Source organism: Acomys minous (genome assembly GCF_964271855.1).
Source record: "Acomys minous genome assembly, chromosome: 5".
Taxonomy (NCBI): domain Eukaryota; kingdom Metazoa; phylum Chordata; class Mammalia; order Rodentia; family Muridae; genus Acomys; species Acomys minous.
The window spans coordinates 97,263,697-97,290,067 of NC_140494.1; the positions used below are offsets into that span (position 1 = coordinate 97,263,697).

General features: G+C 39.9%; 1 protein-coding gene across 1 annotated transcript in view; it reads right to left on the reverse strand.

Moving 5' to 3' along the window:
* The window catches only part of PATE4 (prostate and testis expressed 4), a 172,319-nt gene that overhangs the window by 75,238 nt on the left and 70,710 nt on the right, over window positions 1–26,371 (reverse strand). The gene's annotated exons all lie outside the window — the stretch shown is intronic.

Below are 26,371 nucleotides of genomic sequence, written 5' to 3' on the forward strand. Positions count from 1 at the left end.
GACCAAAGGGGGGCCTCATTGCTGGATATTACTGACTCTAAGGGTCCCGAGTTTTACTTTGGGCTTGATTTGTTCCTTCTTGGTGATCTTGCTCTCCTGTTGGACCTAAGGTTTTCATGTATTTCCTCTTAGTCCTCTGCCTCTTTCCATGAGCTGGGGAACAGCTGTACTAGGACCCCTGTCTTGGCACATGAGCACTGAAGCAGTTGTGATAGTGGTCCCTGTTTTGATGCACAAGATAGAGCTCAGGCCAAAGTTAAGGCATAAGGGTCTCTCTATAGTCTCCTAAAAATTCTATATTAGGAAATAAGTGCATAAGGAGAAAAATCCAAGAAAACTGAAGTCAGAGCTTGAAGCAGGAAATCCGACGGTCTGGTCCATCTAGTCTCTTTAAAGCTGGGCAGTCATCTTTCCAGCATCATTGTGTGGGAAAGATTAAGCTTTGTCACAAGAGCTCTGAGAGATTAATGTGGTGTCCTTTGGCATTTGCATTTCTTTCTTTACTGACTTTTTAATGTGGTTGATTTCAAAAGTGAGAGCAGCAAAGGGACAGAAGCGCCATGTTCTGTGACCTCTGAGAAAAGAAAGAAAGAAAGAAAGAAAGAAAGACAGAAAAAAAGTGCCAGAGGTCTACAAAAGCCAGTCAAATGTTCAATGGGGAGAAAGGAAGTCTTAAAATTATCTGAAATTTTTGTGGCTTTTGTTTATTTTGGCTCCAGGCCATGTACTTAAAGCAGCGGTGAAAGGCATCTATACCTATTTTATCCAACACAGAATTTGAGCAGGAAAGTAATAGGAAGTTTTTACAAAAGCCACAAGGTGGGGATCAGATGTGGGCAGAGTTGGGGTGCAGGGAGAACCCAAAGAGAGAATGGAAACCAGTGGGGGAGGGCATCCCTGGGAAACGGGAGGCCCCTGGATGTCTATGGGGGGTGACCCTAGCTGAACCAAGAGATGTAAAATGCCAAAGAATCAAAGGAAATGAATAAAACTATTCAAGACTTGAAAACAGAAATAGAAGCAATAAAGAAAACACGAACTGAGAGAATTCTGGAAATGAAAAATTGAGGAATTTGAACAGGAACTACAGCAGCAAGCTTCATCAACAGAATACAAGAAAAACAAGGAATCTCAGTCATTGAAGGTACAATAGAAGAAATGGATACACCAGTCAAAGAAGATATTAAATCTAAAAAAAATTCTGACACAAAACACCCAGGAAATCTGGGATACCATTAAAAGACCGAACCCAAGAACAATAGGGGTAGAAGAAGGAGAAGAATCCCATCTCAAAAACCTATAAAGCATTTTCTTTCTTTTATAAAAATATTTATTTTTCTCTCATACAATAACACCCCAACTTCAGCCTTCCCTTCCTCCACTCTTCCCGGTCCACATCTACATCCTTTCTCTCCAGATCCACTCCTTCTCCATTTCTCTTCAGAAAAAAGCAGGCCTCCCAGGGATGTCAAGCAAACATGGCTTAACAAGATATAAACAGAAGAAGGCATAAACCCCCACATCAAAGCTGAGAGAGGTAACCCAGTGGGAGGGAAAGGGTCCCAAGAGGAGGTAAAAGAGTCACAGACACCCCCTCTCCCACTGTTAGGAGTCCCACAAAACCCTCAAACTAAACAACCACAGCTTTTATGCAGAGGGCCTAGGACATATCCATGCAATCTTGGCGAATGTTGCCACAGTCTCTGTGAACCTTTATTTATGAGCCCTGCTTAGTTGATTGTCTGGGCTTTGTTCTCTTGGCATCCTTGACCCTTCTGGCTCCTACAGTTCTTCCTTCCTTCTTTCTGCTGGCTTCCCCAAGATCTGCCTGAGGTCTTTGCATCTGATCCCATCAGCTGCTGGAGGAAGCCTCTCTGGTGATGATTGGGCTAGGCACTGACCTATATATAGCAGAATATTGTTAGAAATTACTTTGTTGGCATTTTGTTATAGCTGTGTTTGGTTCTATCCTAGGCCTCTGGGACATTCAGCTTCTGGTTCCTGGTCATCAAGGAGGAAGCACAGGCTTCTGTTCATGGCATAGACCTCAAGCTAGACCAGTCATTGTTTGGCTACTTCCGCAAGTTCTCCACTATCTTTACATCAGCACATCTTGTAGGCAGGACAAATTGTGGGTCAAAGGTTTGAGTCTGGGTTGGTGTCCCAGTTCCTCCACTGGAACCTTTGCCTGGTTACAGAAGATGGCTAGTTCAGGGTTTATATCACCCATTGCTTAGCGAGGGTCACTATTCATTCCAGGGAGTTTCCGTTGTACTAGGTTTCTATCTGGCTCGCAAATGCCCCTCCCCCTAATTCCAGTCATCTTTCTCAGTGCTCTCCTTCCATCTGCTACCACCTGATCATTTCTGTTTCCATCTCCACCCACCCCCAGTCCACCCATGGAATCTATTCTATTTCCTCTTCCCAAGGGGATATGTGTGTGTCGCCCCTTGAGCTCTTTTTTACACTTAGCCTCTCTGGGTCTGTGGGTTGTAGCACGATTATCTTTTACTAAAAAGCTAATGTACACTTATAAATGATTACATAGCATGTTTGTCTTTCTGTTCCTGGGTCACTTCACTCAAGATTATTATTATTTTTAGTTCCATCCATTTGCATTATATAAAAGTAACATGTTCTCTTTATCTGTTCTTCAGTTGAAAAAACATCTAGGTTGTTTCCAGTTTCTGGTTACTATGAATAAAGCTGCTATGGACATACTTGAGTAAGTGTCCTTGTGGCATGATGGAGCATCCTTTGAGTATATGCTCAGGAGTGGTATAGCTGGGTCTTGGGGTAGATGGATTCCCAAATTTCTGAGATATGTCTATATTGGTTTACAAAGTGGCTGTACAACTTTGCATTCTTACTAGAAATGGAGGAGTGCTTCCTTTGTTCCATAGTCTTGCCAGCATCAGCTGTCACTTATGTTTTTGATCTTGAACATTCTAACAGGTGTAATATGGATTTGTATTTTTCTGATGGCTAAGGATATTGAACATCTCTTTAAGTGCTTCTTGACCACTTGAGATTCCTCTATCAAGAACTCTCTGTTTAGATCTATACACCATCTTTAAATTGGATTATTTTGGTTGTTCATATCTAATTTCCTGAGTTGTTGTTATTGATATTATATTTTCTTATTTTTTTCACTTTTGAGACAGGATTTTTTGTATAACAGTTCTGGTTGTCCTGGGCTCACTTTGTAGACCAGGCTGGTCCCAAACTCACAGAGATATGCCTGGCTCTGCCTCCTAAGTGTTAGGATTAAAGGTGTGAGCCACCATGCCTAGCTCCTGAATTCTTTATATAGTTTGGATATCATCCCTTTGCCAGATGTGGAATTGGTGAAAGTCATTTCCCATTTTTTTGGTTGATGCTTTGTCATATTAGCAGCATCCTTTGCCTAACAGAAGCCTTTCAGTTTCATGAGGTCCCATTTATTAATTGTCACTCATAATGCCTGTGATATTGGTGTTCTGCTCAGGAAATTGTCTCCTGTGCCAATGTGTTCAAGGCTCTTCCCCACTTTCTCTTTTATTACATTTAGTGTATCTGCTTTTATGTTGAGGTCTTTGATCCATTTTGACTTGAGTTCTGTGCAGTGCAATAGATATGGGTCTATTTTTATTCTTTTACATGCAGACATCCAGTTAGACCATCAGCTTTTGTTGACAATGCTTTCTATTTTCCACTGTATATTTATGATTTATTTATTAAAAAAGTCAGGGTGTCCATAGGTGTGTGGACTTATGTCTGGGTATTTGATTCATTTCCACTATATAAGCTTTCTGGTTTTATACCAATACCATGTGGCTTTTATTATTATAGCTCTGTAGTACAGCTTGAAATCAAGGATGGTAGTATATCTGGAAGTTTGTTTATTGTACAGGACTGTTTTAACTATCCTGTTTTATTTTGTTTTTCTACATGATTTTGAATAAGATATAAGAAGATGGAAATATCTTCCATGCTTATGGGTCAATAGGATTAACGTAGTGAAAAAATGGCCATCTTACCAAAAGCAATCTACAGATTCAACATAATTGCCATCAAAACTATAATCTCAGCTACATGGGAGGACAAGGCAAGAGAACTGGAAGTTCAAAGCCTGCCTGGGTGACAGAGCATGCTCAAGGCTTACATGGGATACAAAGTGAAATGAGTAAGAAGTTAAGAAGTTAAGAGAAGGTAACAGACATAGCTCAGTAGTGTACTATTTACCTAGCATTCATGAGACTCAGTGTAATCCATAACACTGAAATCAAGAAACCACGAGAAAGTAACAAACGATGCTTCACCGCCACCAGCAGAACGTATATTCTTCTCTGGTGCACATAGACTGTACATACACCACGCCTTTAATATCTTTTCTGTACTTCTCATTTACTGAGTAGATCATAGAGTGATTTATTATGCCAGGGAACAGAAGTGTATGGTGAATTTTCTGCTATCTGTTCACCAGCTGTCTCCTCCTCCCAGTGTAAGGTATTTTATGCATTTAAATCCATGATACATCTTTTTTTTTTCAGGTAATAAAAGCATTGATAAAAAGTCAAGACTTAACTCTACGTGCGGGCAAAACCCCAGGCAAAAGAAGTGGACTGTTGTGCTCTTTGAGAACGGCACCAAGGAGATTTAGACCTTGCGTTCTATGACTCCTGAAATTCTGATGCTTGAAGAATTTGTTAGTGGAGAAACCAATCTAAATGTGCAAAGGGATCAGACATGAGATTCAAGGGGAGTGAGGGCATGATCCAATGTACCCCAAGCTAAAACACTATAATTGGTGATGAGTTTATTGCAAGTGTCTTAAGAAGTACAGTAGTTTGTCAGCACTGTACTATCACCAGAGGTAGCCACATAATACCCACAGTTCTTCCTGCATTTGTACTCTGCGTCCTGTGGGCCAGACACTAGAAGAGAAAGGCAGAAACAAGTTGTCATTGTGTTAGCTCGAGATCCAACTTAGGCTAACTGGGAACATATTAAGTGGAGACTCTTTCTTTGATAAGAACCACAAGTCCTCAACCTGGGAGTCTTGACATGTGTTTTAACTGTATTTATCAAGGCTTCTTCTCCAAGTTTTATGCCCTTCGTGTTGAGCTTGAGGTTCTAGATGGTGACACACACAGTTAGCCCATCCGTCTCGGGCAGATGGTACAAAGCGTATGCTAAATTTTTGATGGGTTCCAGTTTCTGTGGTAAGCACCAGGGTAATGGAAGAGCAATGTTAAGTCAGCTGTCAAGGACCTGGTACCTTGGAATGCCATGTGATTAGGATGCATTGTGGCAGATGCCAAGAGTTTAACACAACAGGGGGAATGGGAGGCATAAAGGGGAACAATGGAGATAGGCAGAAGGCTTTAAGAATATCTGAGTCTGAAATGAGACCACAGTAGGTCAGCATTAGAATGGTGGAGGAGGACAGAGTGTGAGAAATGTCATGTTTGGGCCCAGTGACTTAGAACCTTCACCCCATGAAGAATCACTTGTGGCTATGGATACTCATAAAGAGATCATGAATAAAATTATGGGCAATCTCCTATCAACTCAGTATCCCTTTCTTATTAGAATTACATAATCTACACAGGACAGATTGCTCAGTGCTTAAGAGTCCCCCTTGTTCTTGTGGAAGATCTAGGTTCAGTTCCCACAACCCATGTGGCAGTTCACAACCATACATAACTTCAGCCTCACAGGATCTCATGCCCTCTTTTGGCCTTTGTGGGAACCAGGAATGCATGAGCGACAGATAACTATATGCAGGCAAAACCATACATAGAGTCAAAAAATAAAAAAAAGAACTGTCTGATGAAGATGTTATCATCACAGCCCCAAACATAACCATCATTTACAATTTTTACTCTCCCCCTTTATTTAATCACTTTACAGCTTGATCCTAAACCTCTCCTTCCTTTCCTCCCAGTCCCACTCTCATTCCCCCTCCTCCCATTCCCCCATCTTCTCAGAGAAGGGGAGGCCCCCCCAAGGGTGGTACCAACCCACCCTTGCATCTCAAGTCGGAGCAGGATTAAATGTACGACTCTGAGATTCCATCTTACATGCACTAGAATGGCTAAGAAAAAAATTCAAGCGACACCACATGCTGGCGAGGATGTGGAGAAAGAGGAGCACTCCTTCACTGCTGGTGGGATTGCAAACTAGTACAACCACTTTGGAAATCTATCTGGTGGTATCTTAGAAAACTGGGAATAGGGCTTCCTCAAGATCCAGCTATTCCACTCCTTGGAATATACCCAGAAGATGCTCTAGCACACAACAAGAAGATTTGCTCAACCATGTTCGTAGCAGCCTTATTCATAATAGTCAGATCATGGAAACAGCCTAAGTGTCCCTCAGTAGAAGAATGGATAAAGAAACTGTGGTACATTTACACTATGGAATACTACTCAGCTTTTAAAAACAAGGAAATCCCAAAATTTGTGGACAGATGGATTGAACTAGAAATGATTATAATGAGTGAGTTAACACAGAAGCAGAAAGAGTCAAATGGTATATATTCACTTATATCTGGACACTAGCCCTAGGGACATGTCCCATGAATGTCTTCACTTATCAGGAAAGTGGGACATAGGGGAGGACATCCTGTTTGGACTCTAGGTGAGAGAAGCATGGGAGAATAGGGTAATAGAAGGATCCAAAGGGTCCTAGAAACCTACAAGAAGAACATTATGATAGGTGGATCTGGGCCCAGGGGTCCCACTCAAACTATAGCACCAGCCAAGGACTATATATGCAGTTAACATTGAACCCCAACCCAGATCTAGCCAATGGACAGGACATTCTCCACAGCTGAGTGGAGAGTGGGGTCTGACTTTCACACGAACTCTGGTGCCTCATATTTGACCACGTCCCCTTGAGAAGGAGGCCTGGTTGCACTCAGAGGAAGGATAGCAGGCTACCAAGAAGAGACTTGATACCCTATGAGCATATACAAGGGGAGGAGGTCCCCCTCAGTCACAGTCATAGGGGAGGGGAGTAAGGGGGAAATGGGAGGAGGGAGGAATGGGAGGATACAAAAGATGGGATAACAATTGAGATGTAATACGAATGAATTAATTAAAAAATAAATGTATCCTTTTCCATTGAGGCCTGCCAAGGCAGCCCAGCTAGGAAAAAGTGATCCAAAGGCAGGCAACAGAGTCAGAGAGAGCCCCTACTCCCACTGTTAGGGGACCCACATGCTGACCAGGCTGCACATTTGCTACATATGTGTGGAGGGTCTAGGTCTAACCCATGCATGCTCTTTGGTTGTTGGTTCTGTTTCTGTGAGATGCCACGGGTCGATTTCTGAGCGAGGAGAATTCCAATAACTTTTGCTGAATCACTGAATATAATTACAGTTTTTTTCCCAATCCAGACTCCATGGATCACACAAAAATTCTTATCAGTTTGTGCACACAGATTTTATTTTTGTAGACACTACAATATCTACACGTAGTGAAGGCTAGAATAAAAAGTAATACTGTGTTTAAAGGAGAAAGGAAACATTACTGTCACAGTTCAAAAATAGAAGAGACTAAAATTTTTTACCTAGAGACACATTCCAAGCAACAGATAAAGCAGAAGGAGGTAAAGGTTATGCAGTTCTTTTCCCGCAATGGACAAGGGAACAACAGAGCTGCAGGCAGCAGCACTAACCACTCTTCATAGAGCCACTGAATATTTTTGTACTTTATTACATTGACCTCATGTAGAATAGTGAGCACAGAACACCTCTTGCATTTGCAGAAACTGAGCTAAATGGCCAGGAATGATGAGTGAGTCTCCTCATGTTGATCATGAGTTTCTTTTTCTTCACCCCCCTGTTCAGTCAATTTGGGGAATATAAAGTTTATTGTTTCACATTTTCAGTGGACAGTATCCAGGAAAATAAAAAGATAGAAGAAATAAGGTAGCCAAGAATGAGACCTCTCTTTACATTGGATTATATTTTCTTTCATAAATTCAGTTTGAGGTCACAGGCCTAAGATCATGATGGAATAAAGATTTTGTTTAAAAATAAATACACCAAGGGTAACTCTCAGATGATAATTTAACTATCAGAAAAATCAACACCCAAAGATTTACTAGTTCCTATGCAGAGCAGAAGGAGATGCGCAGTTATTTTATAATTATCTTGGACAGGGGCTACAAGAACGGCCAGAAGCATATTCTTCAATACTGTCAATACTCCAAATCTTCTCTTCCACATCCAGACTGTTGGCTTTATTTAGATATAGATGATCAACGGATAATATTAACTTCAAAAACTTTATGGACACCACATAAAATTAATACTTCACTGTTTTAGGCTGGGTGTAACCTCCAGAAGAAACAACTCTCTTCAGAGAATAGAATGATGTCAAGGAGCCAATGAGAGTCAGAGAGTCATGGACACACTTCAGGGAACTCTGAGGGCTGGCTAGACATACCAATGTGCTTTTTCTCAGTACAATGAGCATGAGCTGAGCCATCGATATGGTCAAGATTAAAAAGTGGAAGATAGTGTTCCCACAAGATTCCTATTTTATAAGTGACTAAGCAGGAGGTGGAATTATATCAACTGGTACACACAATGACCATTAGAGGCCACAGAATTATTTGTTTGCCTTACAAATGTGCTCTCTTGCTACCTAGAGATACGGCACGGTTGAAATCAGATTGTTTTCTGTTTGTGATCAGGGCTTTCAGAAGTACGTTTCCTCTTTGTTTCCACTTCCCTCTCCAACCATCCACTGTTTTTAAAGACGGAGTCCTGGGATAGCACAAGCTGATTTGTAATTTATGATGCAGTCCAAGCTGCCTTGGAACTTATAGAAATCTTCCTTCCTCAGCCTCCCAAGTATTGAATGTACAAGCATGGCCCACACACTAGGAGGGAAACAGATACATTTCCTTCTATTAACAGCCATTCTCAAACCCAGTCACTAATTTATGAATATACTTCTCTATCTCAGCTATTATATTTCTTAATTTGCTCTAAGAATTTGAGATTATTTTGATCCCCAAGTGTCTGGAATGAAGTTGGGGATTTCACACATCAGTGATCCTCCAGCGACTCTGTAATTGACAACAGATTCTTTTTTTTTCTTCTTTATTTTTTCAAGATAGTGTTTCTCTGTGTTGCCTTGGCTGTCCCAGACTTACTTTGTAGACCAAGGTGGCCTCAAATTCACAGTGATCTGCCTGCCTCTGCCCCCCAAGTGCTGGGACTAAAGGCATGCACCACCATGTCCAGCTGATTCTTATATCCTCATTTTCTCCTGTCAAATCCTGAAGTGGTTTATACCATCCTCCATCTTTATTCATATATATGTTCATTACTCCTATGAGGAGAATTAGATAATCTAGCACTCTTCTATTTATCTGATGTCCCCAAAGCTAAGACACCACTGTGGATGGTTAACATAGTGATCTACCACATTTAGCATGAAGGACCATGAAGGAAGCATGATGATGAGCAGATCTCCATAGCTAAATCTTGATAACCACCCATTCTAGGGTGGAAGTGACCTGATGCCACCAACTTGACACTATCAACTTGTCCACATTTTCACCATTGTTCTTTGGTGTCAATCTAGGAGAAATATAAAAGAGTACTGGGTATCTTTGCTGCCTTCTTGAGTTTTAACTCACGGCCCAGGCAGTGTTTTTGAATGACCAGTTTCTAAAAATACCCATTGGCCAAGTCATGTTGACCATTGGTCATGTGGTGCCTTTTGTGTGTGGCTGCTACAAACTGAGGCAAGATTCATCACATGTGTGCACTGCCACATATTCACCCTCTGGCCTCTTTCTCAGACTTCTTTGTCTTTAACTTTCCAACTTACTCCTTTAGTTCCTTGACCCATCAAATGTTCTTGTACCTTTCCCATTGCACTGTTTGCCCAACTTAAGGGCACTCATTTTTTATAGATAGCGGCCTAGTTTTCCTTGGCATAAACCTACTTATAATCAATCCAATTCAATACAAGTGAAAATTTTGCCAAGATTTTTATCTTTTCTTGTATTGCTGCTGGAATAGGAATGGGACCAGGATTTTGATATATGCTGTATTAAGTACGGTTTCATGTTCCAACATAAATGTTTTAAATATAAATGTTTCCTATAATTTATTTTCCTACCACTCTATAGATTATTTTGTAATTTTTTAGTGGCCTGGAAGATAGCAGAGATACCCAGTGCTCCTTTTTTTAAAATCTCTACTGGATTGACACAAAAGAACAAATGCAGTTACGTATTCAATGAAAGTTCACAGAAGACAGTGAGCAATAGCAGTAAAGTTGTGACCAAGTGAAATCCATACACATTAAATTTTAGAACTGAAGGAAAAAAAACAAAGCACTAAAGCAAACATTCTGCAGCACAGATGTAGGGGCAGTGTGAAGGAGAGAAGCTTTTCAGTGAGGTGCTGGTGAAAAGATAAATATAGTCTCAGTGTTTTCATGATGCAGAATCTGGCACTACACACAGGAGACCTAGGATTCATGTAGGGAGCTGGCACTGGAGAACAGAGCTCACTATACCTTAGGAATTATGCCTACAGTGTTGTATCTGGAAGTCATCTTAAGAAGAGTCTTAGCAACTAAGTTTTCCACCTGAGAGATCTGATGCTCCTGTATTCTTGTGTCTCTATTGATCTAGAGCCTCGTGTCTTGCTGGATCAAAGAGTGGGAACTATGAGAGACAGAGTGGGCCCAGACAATCGACTGTCTGTCTTTGAGATAAGTGTATGTGAAGTCTTTTGTAGGAGGAAGTACAGGCTGTCACACAAAGTGGCCAAGAAGTGCTACACTTTAAAATTGATGGCTCAAGTTTGAAAAGCACAGACCAACTGTGGGTGAATTTCTTTGATCCTGGGTCAAAGATCAATGTGTCCAGGCTGCTGGATCACCCAATTCTAGAAGCTGATTAACCCAGCACAAATTGCATTTTTCCCTACCCTCTACTTCCAGGCTCTGATGAATTCAGAGGATCTGCAGAGTAGGGCACTTGAATGTTTGTCCTCCTGTGAGTCTGCCGTCAGAGGTCTTTGACAGAAAAAAATTATGCATCCACTGACAGGCCTGGTGGGTGAAGGATCTCATGGGTTGCAAGTGTTGATAACATAGTGATTCCTTTTGTAAATGGTCAGCAGTGGACAGTGAGATCTTTTTGTTAATCTGTGTGATTCACAGGGCACCAACTGGGCCATGTCTCAAGAGGAAACATATTAAAACACCACACACTCCTATAGGTACCTGAGAACACGGAAAGACTGCAAGCAAAAGGGCCTAGACTTATCCTGCTGTAGACCCAGGATGAGAAACTGCCTAGGAAAGTTTGGAGAACAGGAAGGCTGGATGGAATAAGCTAAAATATGAAAGTGATAGAAAACCAGACTTAGGTAGTGACCTATGTAGGAAAATGTAGCACTGCCTGTGGTCTCTGGGTGCAAACACTTTCAACTGAGACTAATGATGAAGTTTTATATACCTGAGCTTGAGATTGGCTCATTGATCCACTTCAGGTCCCGTCACAATATCACAAACAACATGGGTAGCCGATTGATTACATATACACTTAAGTTAAAAACTAGGGCCTGCATATGAAAGAAAGCATGCAGTATTTGTCTTTCTATTTCTAGGTTGTCACAGTTCCTATAACACCACTCAGGTTTAGGTTTATCACTTTCCTGTGAATTTCATGTTTTCATAAGGATGAGTAAAATTCCACTGTGCTTTTTCACTTTTGCTTTTGAGTGAGTGAGAGAGAGACAGAGACTGAGCATGAAGTTGGGGGAGAAGGGAAGTAGGGAGGGTCTGGGAAGAGTTGGAGGAGTGGAAAACATAAAATATGTTGTATAAAATATTTTTTATAAAAGATATAGTAGTTACTTGGCTGAAATTTAAGTTTGTTTGTTTTTTTTTTTTTGCAGAGCAATACAGTTTGTCCTCTTAATGATGGCATTGCAGTGATTATCAGTTAACAAAACACAAGAAGCAATGTGTTGTTTGGTGTGAAGACTTTCTGGGCTTTACATTTAAAAAAATGCATGTGGTAAGAAGTTGCTATAACGTTCTTTTTATTCTTAGAATGGACAAACTAAATGTCTACTCATAAGTCAAATGTGCTAAAGGTCAAACTGAAGATTAAGAGGTAGATTCACTTAAAAATCAGAACCAACCTCTCTGGAAACCTGAAAACTACCCTCAGATGCAGTTTTCAGCCTACCGACCCCGGGGAGTCACCAATCAGCAGCGCAGTGGTGGGAACCTACCAGATGTCCCACTGCTCAGCCATATCTGCTCACCCGTGATTCAGAAATAAGAACACTGCATCGTGAAGACAGAGTAGCCTGTAGCAAAGACTTCAGGGGACTCTTCAAGCTGGACTCACCCAGCTCACACCATTTCTGAGTAGGAGGAGATCAGAGATGGTGGACCAAGTGAGTGACCAAAGTGCAAACACCAAATTGCCAACACCTGTGTTTCCTGGATGAGAGGAGACATTCCAGTAGCTAGGAATGCAGCCCCTGACCCCCCCTGTGAATGGCTCATAGGTCCCAAGCTCTGGTCATCCAGTGCCTTTTGCCTACCTAAACGCAACTCTTGAGTTTCAAGAACCCACAGCTTCAGCCTACAGACATCAGACTTCTCCAGACTTCCTGAGGACAGCTCCCAGAAGGAGACCTGCCAGACAATAGGAGAATGGAGGGTCTAGTTACAAAATGCTGGTGCCCAGTACACATGGAGTCTGAGTATCTGGAGTGCAGTGACTGTGGAGAGAGCAAGAGGCCCAGCTGCTGACTCCAAAACACCAGTATCCATTTGAGTTTCCCTGGAGAGAGGAGGGACTTGGGCTGCCAGACATGCATAGTTCCAGCCTCAGACCTCCTGACTATTTCCTCCATCCAGAGGATGACCACTGATGCCAGAGACTCACAGATCCAGCCTATGGTTCAAGGCTATATCAGCCATCTTGAGGAGACCTGCTTGATGTCCGGATTACACAGGTTAGACACCCACAACCTATAGGTCCAACTGGGTTACAAGCAGCAGATAAAAGCCCCAGGCTATTTGTGGAGATCCAGTCTTTAGCCCAGATGACAGCCCCAGGCTTCCCCCTTCATACCCAAGAAACCTATTAGGCTCTAAGAGCAACCAGCCAATCCCAGGGACAACCAGTTGGCTAAAGACCAGTATAAGAACACAATGATCAAAAAAGAGAGGGCAGTATGGCACTACCAGAACCAAACTATCCTAATTCAGCAAACTTTGGGTATTCTAACATAGCTGAAACACAGGAAAATGACCTAAAATCTATGTGTATGAAGATTATAGAGGCCTTTAAAGAGGAAACTAATAAATACCTCAAGGAAATACAGGAAAATACAATCAAATCATGAAGGAAATTAATAAAATGGTTCAAGACCTGAAAATAGAAATGGAATCAATAAAGAAAACAAAACCAAGGAAATCCTGGATATGGAAAACTTAGGGAAGAGAATAGGAACTTCCGAGGTAAACATCATCAATAGAATACAAGAGAGATTCTCTAGTGTAGAAGATTAAATTGAGGAAATCAGTACATATGTCAAAGAAAATATTAAATAGAAAAATTCCTGCCCAAAACATCTAAGAAATCAAGGGCACAATGAAAATATAAACCCAAGACTAATAGGAATAGAAGAAAGAGAAGATGTGAGGCTCCAATAAGGATCAGAAAATATTTTCAACAAAACCATAGTAAATGTCCCCAGCCTAAAGAAAGAGATGCTTTTAAACATACAAGAGCTCACCAGCTCTTTTAAAAAATATTCTCCACCGTTGAGTGGAGAGTGAGATCTGACTCTCACACGAACTCTGGTGCCCCTTTTCTGCCCATATCCCCTGGAAGGGGAGGCCTGGCGGCACTCAGAGGAAGGATAGCAAGTTACCAAGAAGAGACTCGATATTCTAAGAGCATATATAGGGGAAGAGGTCTCCCTCAATCACAGATATAGGGGAGGGGAGAAGGGGGGAAGTGGGAGGGAGGGAAGAATGGGAGGAAACAGGGGAAGGGCTAACAATCGAGATGTAATATGAATAAATTAATTAAAAATGTAATAAAAAATAAAAAATAAACATACAAGATGCTAACAGAACACCAATAGATAATACTAGAAAAGAAATTACTCCCACCACATAATAATCAAAACATTAAGTGTACAGAGCAAAGAAAAAATATTAAAAGCTGCAAGAGAAAAGGGCCAAGTCACATATAAAAGCAGACATATCAGGATCACACCTGACTTCTCAATTGAGACTATACAAGGCAGACAGCCCTGGGCATATGTCTTGTAGACCCTAAGGCACCATAGATGTCAGCCCAGACTACCATACTCAGCAAAAATTTCTATCAACATAGAAGGAGAAAACAAAATAAACCATGACAAAACCAAATTTAAACAACATCTATGCACAAACCCAGCCTTACAGAAGATACTAGAAGGGAAACTCCAACCAAATGAGGTCAACTGCACCAAGAAAACACAGAATATAAATAACTTCACGATATCAAAACCAAAAGAAGACAAGTGTACAAAGATACTACCACCACCACCATCATAATAAAAGGAGCTAACAATCATTGGTCACTGATATCTATCAACATCAGTGGAATCAATTCTCCAATAAGAAGACATATATTAAAAGAATGCATGTGTAAACATTCTGCTGCATACAAGAAACATATCACAGAGTAAAGGGCTGAAAAAAGTTTTCCAAGCAAATAGACAAAGAAAAAAGGTGGAGTAGCCATCCTAATATCCAATAAAATAGACTTTCAACCAAAATTCATCATTCTCATCAAAGGAAAAAAATCCACCAAGAGGACATCTCAATTCTGAACATCTATGCCCCAAATACAAAAGCACTTACAAAGAACATTAAATGTAAACATTAAACAGTAAAAGAACATTAAAAAGTAAAAGGAACATTATTAAAGTTTAAATCACAACAGTGATCCCTACACATTAATAGTGGGAGACTTCAATATACCACTGTCACCAATAGACAGATCATTGGGACAGAAACTAAAGAGAGAAACAATGAAACTAATAAATGTGATGAATCAAATGGATTTCATAGATTTCTACAGAAGTTTTCAAACAAACACAAAAGAATATACCTTGTTCTCACCACCTCACAGAACCATCTCCAAAATCAGCTATATGGTTGGTCAAAAAGCAAGCCTTAACCAATACAGGAAAACTAAAATAATACCATGTGTATTATTAGATCACCATGTACTAAAGCTGGATCTGAACAACAACAGAAACAACAGAAAGCCTACAATCTCATGGAAACTGAATAACTCTCTACTCAGTGACCACTGGGTCAGGGAAGAAATAAAGAAAGAAATTAAAGAGTTCCTAAAATTCAATCAAAATGAACAAACAACATACCCAAACTTATGGGACACAATGAAAGCAGTGCTAAGAGTAAAGTTCATAGTACTAAGTGCCTTCATAAAGAAATTGGAGAGAGATCATGCTTGCTAGCTACTTAACAGTGCACACGAAAGCTCTGAAAAAAAAAAAAGAGGCAACACTTCCAAGAGGAGTAGATAACAAGAAATAATCAAACTCAGGGCTGAAATCAACAAATTAGAAACAAAGTGAACAATATAAAGAATCAATGAAACCAAGAGCAGTTTCTTTGAGAAAATCAACAAGATAAACAAACCCTTAGCCAAACTAACTAAAAGGCAATATCCAAATGAACAAAAGCAGAAATTAAAAGGGGGGGCATAACAACAGATACCTAGAAAAATCCAAAGAATCATTAGATCTTATTTTAAAAACTTGAACTCCACACAATTGGAAAATCTAAATGAAATGGGCAATTTTCTTGACAGATTCCACTTACCAAAGTTAAATAAAGATCAGGTAAATAAGTTAAATAGTCTTATAACCTGTAAGTTAGAACCAATCATTAAGTCCCCCAACTAAAAAATGCCTAGGGCCAGATGATTTCAATGCAGAATTCTACAAGACTTTAAAAGAAGATCAAACTATTTTATAAATTAGAAATAAAAAAACATTGCCAAACTCATTCTATGAGGCCACAGTCACACTGAAAGAGTACACCACACAAAGACCCAACAAAGAAAGAGAATTTGAGACCAATTTCCTTTGGGAACATTGGAGCAAAAACACTCTATAAAATACTGGCAAATGGAATCCAAAAATATATCAAAACATCATCTACCATGATCAAGTAGGCTTCCTCCCAGGAAGGCAGGGATGGTTCAATATACGAACATCCATCAACATAATGCACAATATAAACAAATAGAAAGAAAACACCCCCATATGATCATCTCATTTAATGCTGAAAAAGTATTTGACAAAATCCAACACCCATTCATGTTAAAAGTCTTGGAGATATTGGGGATACAAGGCATGCACCTAAACACAGTAAAGACAGTATACAGAAAGCCTATAGACAACATCAAATTAAACAGAGAGAAACTTAAATCAATATCACTGAAATCAGGGACAAGACAAGGCTGCCCACTCTCTCTGTATCTCTTCAATATAGTACTTGAAGTCCTATCCAGAGCAGTTAAACAACTAAAGGAGCTCAAAGGGATACAAATTGGAAAGGAAGAAGTCAAACTATCACTATTAGAGTGAAGAGAGGCTTTGTCCAGTTTGTTGATTCTTACAACTAGGTTTTTCAATGAGCTTGGTGGTTTGAGTTGTCATCACATTTGTTAACAGGTCAAAATGCAAATCTTCCTAAAGACCCTGACTAGCAAGATTGTCACCCTAGATGTGGAGCCCAGTGACACCATCAATGATATGAAGGACAAGATCCAGGATAAAGAGGGCATCACTCCTGACCAGCAGAGGGAGGCTCATCTTTGCTTGCAAGCAGCTGGAAGATTGCCTCGCCCTTTCTGATTACAACATCCAGAAATAGTCAACGTTGTACCTGGTGCTTTGTTGGATGAGTAGCTATTAATTTCTCAGTTTTCATTCCCAGTGGACAGTGACAGCATTACTCTGCACTCTATCTGTTTGCTCCAATTTAAAATTAGAAATTATAAGTTTCAGTACTAGCCGAACCTCTCTTAAAATGTTATTAAAGGTTTTGGAGGATTATGGAAATATTTTGGAACTTTGGGCTGGAAAAATCTTTGAGTTCTAAAGGTCTGCTCTTTGGGAGCTTGGAAGATAAGACTGATGAGAACAATGAAGGTAATAGAGGTCTGGCTTGTGGAACTTCAGAAAGAAGCAATATTTTGTATTAAGAATTCATGAAAGTAAATCTTTTGCTTAAAAGTTTCAAAATCCTTCCAGGGCCTTCCCCCAAACAGCAAAGTTTGGTTGGTCATAGTAACCTCCTATGAGCCTGGTACCAATTTCTGTCTTAGTCAGGATTCTATTGCTGTGACAAAATCCCCAAACCAAAGCAACATTGGGTAGAAAGTCTTTATTTAACCTTAAAGATTACAGTTTTTAAAGAAGGAAAGTCAGGGCAGGAATCTGAAGGCTGAAAATAAAGCAGAACACACGGAGGGACACTGATGGAGGCATTTTCTCAACTGAGTACATCTTTCCAGATCTTGCTACCTTATATGTCCAGTAAACAACAACAAAAACCCCAACCTAAAACCAAACCAAAACAAACTAAATAGAACACTTCTGCCATGGTAAAAATATCTGGGGGCATAAGTAGGATATTGACCCTGGAACCCACTGAGCTGTCTCTGGATTGGAGTGCTACTTTCATAGGCCAGTTCAGGATTCTGGAGTATGCATTCAGCCAAGATTCCCTGAAGCCTCTATGGTATCAGAGGAACTATAAAAATTGCAAAACAATGAGGATGCCAGAAGAGAAGAGAACATCATTGTCTAGCAGTCATCAGAATTGCTCAGGAAAAATATCTTTCACAACTCAACAAATTATTTAGTTGATTTACTAATACCATTGGAAAGAATAAACTACATGGATGGTCTTCCATTTAGATCAATCTTGGTGCCCTGACCTGTGGTCTTCTCCACCCTGCTTTCACTCAAGTCCTCCAGATGCTTTCTTCAATTGTGAAAGGTAGCTCTTGCAAATTATGATCACTCATTCCTTTCAGGACAGACTTCAGATTATATCTACTGAAGGCTCTCAACCAAATGCCAGCTATTTGATTCAGTTGTGCTCAGAGTATCTGGGATGGAATGTAAGCTCTCTGGCATGACATAGAGGTATTGAGGAAGGAGAAGGTGACAAAATATATTTTAGAAAATGAGTGGATGTCCAATGTAATTTCCCTGTTAGGGAAATTTAAGAGGTGAACAACACATGACAAAGCAAATTTCATAGTTGGGAGAATCAGCTCCACATTCACTGCTCATTTTCATACTGGGATTGACATTGGACCATCCTCCAAGCCATAACCATTAATTTAAAAATAGAACTTTAATTATAGTATAACAAACATCATAGTTGGTATGAATGCTTTAGGTTTCAGAAACAGATGTTTTGATGCCTGTCTTGTCAATTGTAGGTAATGCTTTACAGCTGTGCCCACATCAGAGGAGGAACTGTTAAAAAGAGAAGGAAAATGAAAAATCATAATATGAATATATTCTCCAGGATCTTGCCACAAATAAAAAATACAACTGATATTCCTCACTCTAACTGCCACATGTATATTTCCCCTTGCATTCTGCCCTTTTATATTTAATGGGGACACTCTGTGGTAAATATTTGGCTCTTAAACACAGGTATGAAGTCTACTTATTATAGTTAGCAGCTGTTCTCATGCTCTGCACAATTGAAAGTTCCTTTCTATCATCACCTACAGGACCATCTCTTTTCAGGGTAGTGAAAGAACTTATTGAAAGCAAGGGTCATATATGTCTATGTTGCTTTTAAGGGAAACAGTTAGAATAAGAAGTGAGCTGTCTGGTCACTTAGGCTATCATGGGGCCAGATAGCCTCTGAGATTAGATTCAGTGACATAAATTTCTGATGGTGGGGAAGAGTCTCTAGTCTTGAGTAAAACTGAAACATAAAGAAGGATCAGAAACAACATGAGAACGACAGGAGGAAGCCATAAGAGAACCTGAACGTTCTTCAGTAAAATTCATCAATTGGCACATTGATATCATTGCAAAAGTCATATGTATTACAGCAGTTTATCAACGCTGCATAATCATCGTAGTCATAATCATCTCCTGTACAGTTTTTCTGGCACGTAGAATATCCATCCTTTGGATCACTCACTGTGGGAGATAAAAATAGAGTATATTTGAGTATATATATTTGAATGAATGAAGCCACAAATTCAATTAAGAGTGAAGTACGTTCAATGAAAAACTACTTTATAACATCTATTAGCCCCATGCTGGCTTGATACCATAGATATTGAAGCAAACAGTGGCTGCTCCCTCTCAGGCAGGCAGGTGCAAAACACTTGGTAAATGTTTGCTGGGTTCCAGGCTCTATGGAGATCTTGAGCTCAATTGATTCTATTCTTAAGATTACCATATCATAGGAATGGAATTTGAGCCCTGAGGAGAAAGAGGTATGGCTATTGGTTCCCCCCCCCACATTAACTGACCATGGTACTTACCACTGTAAGGTGGAACCCAGAATCTAATAGTCATACAAGATTCACCATCTTTTGCAATGCACGTTCTCATTTCATGTTTACATTCCTTATATTCATAGGATGTACATTCTCTACACATGAGAGCTAAAGCTGCAAACAACAAAGAGAAAGACTGTGCTGAAAGGAGAAAGGAAACATTCAAACTCCCAGGCAGCTTGGCTTTATTAAAGTTTTGTCCTGGCAGCAGCATGTTTTATTTATTTATTTATTTTTGAATTTAAATAGGATGTATTTTTCATTTTTTAATTATTATTTTTACATATTTATTTGTATTATTACACACATAAAATAAACTACATACAGCAAGAAGAGCTACAGAGCAATCAAGAATTATATTCATGTTACATTCATAGTGTTTTGGCTGTTTGTATTTGGCAACCTTGAAGAAAACATTTTCCTATCTTGTTGAGTCTAAAATTCTGAATGTAAATCATATCTATCATATCTCAGCTTTGAATGTAAAACATCTATCTAGACATAAAAACATCTTGACCCCAAAACAACTGAGCTTAATTGCAGGTAGAATGTATTTATCTTTATGTTTTTCAAAATCACTTTATAATTCTTTTTTAAACTTTTTATTAATTTATTCTTGTTACATCTCAATGGTTATCCCATCCCTTGTTTCCTCCCATTCTTCCCTCCCTCCCATTTTCCCCTTATTCCCCTCCCCTATGACTGTTCCTGAGGGGAATTTCCTCCCCCTGTATATGCTCATAGGGTATCAAGTCTCTTCTTGGTAACCTGCTGTCCTTCCTCTGAGTGCCACCAGGTCTCCCGCTCCAGGGGACATGGTCAAATATGAGGCACCATGTTTTAAACTATAAACAAGAAAGGACAAATAGATGATCTAATCCTCTCTCTATAGAAGCCAGGAACAAACTGGCAGGCAGGGAGACTGAGAATTCTCCACAACACCACACTGTCTTTAGTTCCTCTTCTACCTTTCTACAGTTACTGTAGGTAGAAGGAAGAGCACAGAGCTTCCCCTAGGTTCAGATTATATAGCAATTCTCAGATGACTGCAAATTTCACACTCCCCAGGAGGTCATGTCACGTCTCTGATGAAGAATAGGTCTAGGAAAGATTCATGCAAGGAAAAACAGAAGTCTGGTGGCCAGGACTGAAGCTTCTCTCTTAGTGAAACTGTACATTATTCCGCAGAAGTCCAGTTTAAGCCCACAGACCCAAGAATATGGTGAAAAACAAAGGGTTTACTAAGACTATGCCAGGGTTCAAACTAAGTTGATCTCTTATCTGTGATGAGACCAATCTCTAGTATTTACCAGTTTGCATGCAGAGTATCAGAACAATCCCCGGCTTCTGTAAGTTTCCCATAGATGATCTGCTAACTCTTGCAGCAGGTGTGGAAATAAAATTAAACTAGATGATGACCCAGCAGGGCTTCTAAGTAGCAAACTATTTTTAAAAATCTATCTTCATTGGCCAATACAAAGAAGAAAGACAAAACTAGATTTTGATCTAAGTCATGGCAATTGTCCAGGTCTTTCTTCCGTGACATATTTCTTTCCTTGTTCCTTCTCAGATATCTAATTTTAGGTTGCCAAAACTATAAACAACCAAAGAAGTAATCTCACCACTTAAATTTTTATGTGCTGGATAAGGAGAATTAACATAGAAAAAATGACTATTTTACCAAAGTCAATTTAGAGATTCAATGCAATCCCTATCAAAATATCTACACAATTTTTAAAGACATTGAAAGATAAATTCTCAATTTCATATGTAAAAACAGAAAATCAAGAATAGCTAAAGCAATCCTGTACAATAAAAGATCCTCTGGAGGAATCTCTATTCCTGACCTCAAGCTGTACCATAGAGCCACAGTAATGAAAACAGCAAGACAGTGGCATAACAAGTGGCTGGTTGACCAATGGAATTGAATCAAAGACCCAGAAAAAAATCCACACACATTTGGATACTTGATTTTTGACAAAGAAGCCAAATCTATTCAATGGAAAAAGGATAGCATCTTCAACAAATAGTGCTGGTCTAACTGGATGTCTACATATAGAAAGATTCAAGAAGATCCATATTTATCACCATGCACAAAATTTAAGTCTAAATGGATTAAAGACCTCAATATAAAACCAGAGACACTAAATAAGTTAGAAGAAAAAGTGGAGAAGAGCCTGGAACTCATTGGCACAGGAGACAACTTCCTGAACAGAACACCAACAGCCCAGGCTCTAAGGTCAGCATTTGATAAATGGGACCTCATGAGGTTGAGAAGCTTCTGTAAGGCAGAAGACACTGTCAACAGAACAAAGCAACAGCCTACAGACTGGGAAAAGATCTTCACCAACCCTACATCTGACAAATTACTAATATCCAAAATATATAAAGAGCTCAAGAAATTAAACACAACCAAACCAAATAACCCAATTAACAAATGGGGCTCAGCATTAAAGAGAATTCTCAACAGAGGAACACTGAATGGCTGAGAAACACTTAAAGAAATGCTCAACATCCTTAGTCATCAGAGAAATGCAAATCAAACCAACTCTGAGATTCCATCTTACATCCATCAGAATGGCTAAGATCAAAAACTCAAATAACAGCACATGCTGGAGAGGATGTGGAGAAAGGGGAACACTCCCTCATTGTTGGTGGGAGTGCAAACTTGTACAACCACTTTGTAAATCAACGTGGCACTTTCTCAAAAAACTGGGAATAGAGCTACCTCAAGACCCAGATATTCCACTCTTTGGAGTATACCCAGAAGATGCTCTACCACACAAGGACATATGCAGCCTTATTTGTAATAGCTAGAACCTGGAAACAACCTAAATGTCCCTCAGTCAAAGAATGGATAAAGAAGCTGTGGTACATCTATACTATGGAATACTGCTCAGCTACTAAAAACAAGGAAATCCTGAAATTTATGGGCAAGTGGATGGAAGTAGAAATGATCATCCTGAGTGAGTTAACCCAGACCCAGGAAGACTCACATGGCATATACTCACTTAATAATTGGACACTAGGCCAAAAGGGATGTAATATGAAAGTCTTCACTTACCAGGAGATTGGGATGTGGGAACTTCCTATTGGGACTCTTGGTGAGGGAAATATGGGAGAATGGGGAAATAGATGGACCCAGAGGGTCCTAGAAACCCACAAGTAGAACATCATGACGGGTAGATTTGGACTCAGGGGGCTTTGCTCAACCTACTGAACCAATCAAGGCAATACGTGCAGCAAACATTGAACTCCTATTCAGATCTAGCCAATGGACAGTTATGTGGAGAGTGAGGACTGACTCTCACATGAACACTTGTACCCTATATTTGACCACTTCCCCTTGGTGGAGAGGCCTGGTGGCATTCAGAGAAAGGATAAGCAGGCTACCAAAATGATACTTGATAGGCTATAACCATATGGTGGGGGAGGAGGTCCCCTTCTGTCACAGACCTAGGTGGGGAGAGGAATAGGGTGAAAGAGGGAGGGAGGGAGGAGTGAGAGGATACAAGTGAGGGGATAACCATTGAGACGTAATATAAATAAATTAATAAAAATGCAAAAAAGAAAAAAATTTTATGTACAAAATGCAAAAATGTAGCTCACGTGGCCAGTCTGTATGGGGCTTCCTGAAGAGATATGTAAACAAGTGTCTTTCCTAATCACCAGAAAAGTATAGTCAGTGAGCAACAATAAGGTAGGAAGTCACAACAAAGTGAACTGCTGCCACCAGAGACTTTATATACAAATTCATCAGGGTCTTGATAGTCTCCACTATCAAGTCTCCACTAGGCTTTGAAGAAGTTGCAGTTTGAAAATTAAAAGATGGTGCTTCATTGGAATCTAGATTTCATTGAGGAATAAACAGTGTTGGATATCACACTACAAGGGAGAAAATGATGGCCCTTGAAGCTCACAAATTCTGTTGTCTTCCAATGTGGGCCGTGTCCTCAGGGTAAAATGTTTAAACCTTGCATGAAAGCTATCTGGGAAGAGATATTCTTATTCCTGCTCAAAGCTATTCACAGGTCCATCTCCAAGAAAACATTCCATTGCAGCCCTTTTTTGAAATTGTCAGGATTATGTTGTTCCACAAGCCAGACAGGAGTCAGATGAAGGATTTCAACACTATTATTCTGTCCTTGTGTCTTTAAGATTGTCAAGAGGTTCTGATGCCCCTCCATCCATCGCTGTTCTTTCAAACCTTGAAACATCTGTCTCATCCTGAAACTTTAATGTCTTATCTGTACTGTTCACCCCTGTGAGAACTGGAAGTCCTTCATGTGATGCCTTCAGAAGGTTTCATTACTGAGCTGGATAAAACACACTGTGAAGATTAACCCTTTCCTATCACCATGTGCTTCTTGTGTTTGGAGACTCATGAAAGAGGTGAATATGAGGAATACATTTCCCTGATGCCAATCACTATCCTTTCTAGGGTGAAAGTTTGTCAGTGTCATCAGCTTCCCATCTACGGGTGGTCTACGTACTCTGGAAAAAGTATACGATCAGTGACTTGAATGATTATGGATTCAAAAGACAGTCATGTGAGGTGCTTCTCTGGGATTGTTGAGAAGCAGTAGTTTTACAATGACCATGCTAACTGCTGTCTCTACCATCACAGCTACTTGGTTTGACTCATTGTCCAGTCATTACACACACACACACACACACACACACTCAGAAAGAGAGAGAGAGAGAGAGAGAGAGAGAGAGAGAGAGAGAGAGAGAGAGAGAGACTTGTTCACTCTCTGTGCACGTTGGCTCAGTTTGTGAGTTCATATGAACTTTGATTATGGTAATTTAGAGGGAATTGTTTTCTCTTTAAAACATAAATTTTTAAATTTTGTTCATTTTACATCCCAATTGTAGCACCCTTCCTTGTCTCCTCTCAGTCCCAACATCCCTCCTTCAAACCCTTCTCTTCCCTAGTCCTCAAAAACAGGGAGCTCTCCTCCCCTATCATCTGACCTCAGTCTATCAAATCTCATCTGGACTGCCTGTATCTTCTTCCTTTGTGGCCTGACAAGGCCACCCTGCCAGAGGAAGTGGTCAACAAGTGGGCACCGCAGTCCATGTCAGAGGTAGCCCCTACTCCTCATATTATGGGACCCACAACCAGACTGTGCTGCCTATCGACTACATCTGAGCAGGGGTCCAGGTCTTCATTACGCATGGCCCTTGGTTGGTGCATCAGTTTCTTTAGTATTGCCCTCTCTGGCCAGGATTTGTCTTCATTGGTCTCCTTATGGAGCTCCTGACCCCTCCAAATCCTTCTATCCTTCAACTCTTCCATAGGACTTACTGCACTCCACCCCAAAGATTGGTTGTGAGTCTCAGCATCTGCTTTGATACCCCGCTGGGTGGAGTCTTTTAGAGGACCTCTGTGGTAGGCTCCCATCCTATTCCTTTTCTTCAGACACTTCTGGTATTTATTCTATTTTGGCATTCTGAATGAGAATTCTTCATTCTCCCTAGGATCCTCCTTGTATTTAGCTTCTTTAGTTCTGTGTATTGTAGTGTATAATATAGCTAATATCATCTTATAAGTGAGTATAACCAGACGTGTCTTTCTGGGTCTGAGTTACCTCACCCAGGATGATTTTTTCTAGTTCCATCCATCAAATTTCAAGATTTCCTTGTTTTTAATGTATAAATGTGGTATAAATGTACCACAATTTCTTTATCCATTTTTATGTTGAGGGACATCTATGTTGTTTCCAGATTCTCACTATTATGAATAAAGCTGCTAAGCATATAGTTGAGCAAATGTCCTTGTTGTGTGGTGGAGCATTTTTTAAGTATATGCCTAGCAGTGACATAGGTTTGAGGTAGAGCTGTTCCCAATTTTCTGAGAAAGCACCAGATTAATTTCCAAAATGGTTGTACAAGTTTTCACTCCCACCAGCAATGTAGAGTGTTCTCCTTTCTCCACATCCTATACAGCATGTACTCTCATTTTTAGGTTTTGATCTTAGCCATTCTGGTAGGTATAAAGTTGAGTTAATTGGTTTGCATTTCTCTGATGACTAGGGACAGTGAAGACTTATTTAAGTGTTTCTTTGTCATTAGATATTCCTTTGTTGAGAATTCTGTTTAGCTCTATACTCATTTTTAATTGGATTATTTGGTTAGATAGTATTTAATTTCTTGAGTTCTTTATATATTTTGTATATTAGCCTTCTGTTAGATGTAGGGTTAAAGATCTTTTCCCAGTCTTTAGGCTGTCATTTTGTTCTGTTGATAGTGCCCTTTGACTTACAGAAGCTTTTCAGTTTCATGAAGTCCCATTTATTAATTGTTGATCTTAGGCCTGAGCTGTTGGCATTCTATTCAGGAAGTTGTCTCCTGTGCCAATAAGCTCAAGGTTCTTCCTCACATATTCTTCTAACAGATTTAGTGTGTCTGGTTTTATGTTGAGGTCTTTAATCCACTTGGATTTAAATTTTGTGCAGGGTGATAAATAAGAATCTATTTGCATTTTTCTACATGTAGACATCCAGTTAGACCAGCACCATTTGTTGAAGATGTTGTCTCTTTTTCCATTGCATAGTTTTGGCTTCTTTGTCAAAACTTAAGTGTCCATAGATGTGTGGATTTATCCCTGGGTCTTTGATTCGATTCTATTGATCCACCTCTCTGTTTCTATGCCACTACCATGCAGTTTTTTTATTACTGTTGCTCTATGGTACAGTTTAAGATTAGGGATGGAGATACCCCCGGAAGATATTTTATTGTATAGAAT